A 4052-nucleotide genomic window follows, 5' to 3' on the forward strand; every position below is an offset into this window, starting at 1 on the left:
TGAGGTATTAACCATTCATACTTTCTAGATACATTACAGTGCATCTACATACCAAAGGTATGTGTACAGCAAGAATCTGAAAAAAAATCTGAATCCCTCTCACGCTTTTGTACTTGGTCTTCTCACATTTATCTCATTTTCCACATTACTTCTTCCTCTTCTACTAGTACCTCTCACTGCCTTCTTTGATTCTGCACCCAGCAAGCCCAAGATGTCCATCAATAAAAAACAGACAAACACTGCACAAAAAGATGTTGTTAATAGGGTTGCAAGAATGCTAAAAAATACAATATAAACAATGATGCTAGAATAGTAATTGTGTAACACCATTCGACAACTACAATTCGTGAAGGAAATATATCAAAACATCCACCAAAGAGGTGCATGAATATTAGTTTCCCATGGATTTTATAAAAACTATATGTAGGTAGCCAGCTTTTCTCCTCTTTTTTTGCATACTCAAAGAATATGAAGTCTGAAAGGTTCTAATTATAAAACACACTCTAAAGCAAACCTATTTTCCTATTCCACGTCAAAATATAAATTGTTTGAGGATAATCCAACTTGGAAAGGTAGTCATCTTTTCCAAGGGACCTTCTCTAAGCAATAAGAAGAAAGTTCATGCCACAAAAGGGAACTTCTCTAAGCAGTAAGTAGAAAGTTCAGGTCACAAAGTCTACTCTTAGACATATAGACAATAAAATAAAACAATGATCACTTGAACTAATTGGAGAATAACGTGCGAGCTTATAGCATTTGATCACTTGAACTTATAGCAATAGGAATAAGAAATATGTACAGCCTCCGACCTATGGAGATTAGAAGAAATTTGTAAATGCTAGTACGGCAACCAACATTTATAAATACTAGTGAACTTGAACTTATGGTCTCTCGAGATTTGAACTGATTGTGTTACAAGCACACGCACAAAAATCCAACGAAGCTGATATCAATACATGTTAAAAAGATAATCAAGTCCATGTATATTAATTTTGAGAAGTTCAGAAAGAAACTTTTTTAAAAGTTTGTACTGAAAAGATGTGCAAACATATGCAAACATATTTAGTGCTTTTTTTAGGAAGGAACTCAATTCAACAAAACATATGCAAACATCTCGGCTTCGAACTTCTGTATTTTTTATTTGAGCTTTCTTCTCTTGAGATTTGAACTGATTTGTGTTACAAGCACACGAACAACTCCGAATGAGATGATGTTAGTACATGTAAAAAAGATGACCAAGTGCATGTATATTAACCGGAGAAGTTCAAAAAGGAGCTTCATCTTCACCATACTGACTAGACCAATACTGAAAAATTGAAGTACGAGAGGGATACCAGCTTAAGTTCAAACTACACAAACATAAGCTGGAAGCTCTATGCAAAGTAAACTAGCATCTATTTTTGAAAGCATCTAAATGGATGGTTATAGGTTTAGACAGAAGTTAAGTTTCAGCAATGCCCTTGCGGCAAAGCAAACTAAAATGTATGATTTTGCCTCAGGACTCTGCACATTTAAAGCATAATGCACTAAAAAGAACACACAAGTTGAACTGAAAATCAAAATAAAATTTGGGGTAGCATGCCTATGAGGAAGGAGGTCGAGGGCAGCAGGGCGCACAGTGGGCGAAGGACGCACAAGGAAGATGAGTTACCTCGTCGCTAGGCCGCGAGGCGACCTCCATCATGGAGGTCCTTGGGTTGGAGCGCATCAGCAACGAGTGGTGGGGCTGTGACAGGGGACATGTTGCAGCGTGCACGCATGGTGACGTCATCCTTGTCGTCATGGAGAAGTAGGACTGCTGGAGACATTGCAAAGCAGCACAACAATATTACATATTTTCTAAAGTTGTGTAAAACATGTTTGAGATTATCAACAATACACATATTTTATCTTTTAGATATCAGTTCAAGAGTCGAAAACTTTTCGAACTGATGTTTTTCTGTCATCGAACTGATGTACTTTTTTGTATTTTTAATTGTTGTAAAATATGTAGTTGAACTTATAGATTTCCATTTTATAATTTTGCTCTTATAAAGATCCTATATGTTTGTTTACGTACTGAAAATGGAATACATACTGACCTTGACAATACGGAAACAACAATACTTCATACTCATTCTCTCTTTGTTTCCATATGGTTAGAGCTTACAGCCACATTAGCAAAATCTTTTATTGTATTTTGTAATAATATGACATATAGTATAAAACCAAACTGGGAACACATACAATAGAACTTTTTCTGTACTTATTTTTTGAACTGATGACATATATACATGGTGAACTATAGAGCATCAGTTTTTGCAGTAAACACAACTCATATTTTCAGAATCAGGAGATGGATCGAACTGATTGTTCTAGGTACGGTGAACTGATTTTTGCAGATAAAAATCTAGTTTCTAGGTACGGCGGACTGCTGCTCGCGACTAACTCGACCATCTCGATGCCATGGGGTTGAACTGAGGACGGCTATGGGAGTAGGGAGCATCGAGCGCGGAGGGTGGTGGCGCATACCTAGGTGAAGCAGGAAGGAGACGCACATGCGAACAAAGGCTGGCTGCTTTGGCCCCCGCGGTTGGAGGCCGTCTTTAGCCATGGCAAGCACCAGGGTGCGCCTTCCTCAGTTGCGGAGCAACTTGCACCTCCACACTTTCCCACAAATTGTCCAGAACACAACTTTCAGCAACACGATAAGTAGTAGTAGTAGTAGCATTAATGTAGGTGGCAAGGTAGCAGTGGCAAAAAAGTAGGCAATTATTCTTAATTTGCTCCACAACAGCTTTAGTTCACATTTCCTAAGTTGGAAAAGAAAGACAAAACGGATAGAAAATCCCCCAGTTGGGGTAGTGAACCTTTTTACTGAACAACTACAATTCTACCATATAGTGAACTGTTGTATAACTAGGAAATAGTCTGATTTTTTTGCACAAACACCGTACTATTTTATATGTTTTCCAAGAACTTGAGATAGCTCACGTACTGAACTGAGAACACCTAGTTTGTGTTTCAGGAAATAAAATAGACACCCTCTGCTTTTTGTGATAAAACTAGTGTGGACTTGGGAGGAGCGGCAGTGTGGGCGAACAATTAACCTCTCTTTTTATCTTGCTCCTGAATGCATGCAGCTGGGATCCCGAGGCGACAGAGGTGGTCGTCGCGCGGCGGGGAGGAGCAGGAAGGTGTGTAGGTGGTTGTTGCCGATGCTCCTCCTTCCCACTGGTGGCCGCCCCTGTGGAGGCAGATCCATGGTCCGTCGCGGAGGTGGGAGGTGAGGGCGTGGTGCGTCGCCGGACGTTAGATGAAATTCGAACTAGATTAGATGAAATTCTACACACACAAAATGCACTGCGGGAACTAGATTAGAAGAATTCTTTTTTCACATTTGAACCACTGAGATTTTGCATAGTGTACTTATATAGTTTCATCTTTATAGCAAGCTACAGTAGAAATGAAAATAAGTTGGAGGGAGCATGCTAGATTAGAAGAAATTCTTTTTTCACATTTGACACCTGAACTTCGACTTGTTATTCCCAACAAACTCCCCTTGAATGTTTTGTTTTTTTTGAACTTCCCAAATTTACGTTTTCGAACTAATTGAATAGTAGTATATGAGCTCACCAACACGATGAAATTTCTACTGAACACTAAGGTGCATAATATACACACAAGGTACCTGAACAATTTACTTAGCCTGGTCGAAGGAGAAGGTGCAACAGCAGCAACAAGTTGTGAAAGAAGAACTTGTCGCCTGTGGAGATGTTAGCCTGCACGCAGCTACTTGAGCGACCGGCCGTGGAGCAAGCAGTTGGACTGCCGAGTTGGACGGCGCACTGTGGCCACCGGATGCGGTGACACGAAGCGACGGCTCGCTGCGGGGGTGGGGGTAGGTCGCCAAGGCAGAGGTAGGGACGGCTGGTCGTGGCGATTGGTGGCGCTACGGTGGCTCCCAACAGTGGCGGCTAGAAGCAGCAGGGCCGGCGGTGGCATGTGGAAGCAGGGGGCCGGCGGTGGCGTGTGGAAGTAGGGGGCGGCGGTGGCGCGTGGAAGCAGGGGGC

The sequence above is a fragment of the Triticum dicoccoides genome, chromosome 2A (genome assembly GCF_002162155.2).
Source record: "Triticum dicoccoides isolate Atlit2015 ecotype Zavitan chromosome 2A, WEW_v2.0, whole genome shotgun sequence".
Lineage (NCBI taxonomy): Eukaryota > Viridiplantae > Streptophyta > Magnoliopsida > Poales > Poaceae > Triticum > Triticum dicoccoides.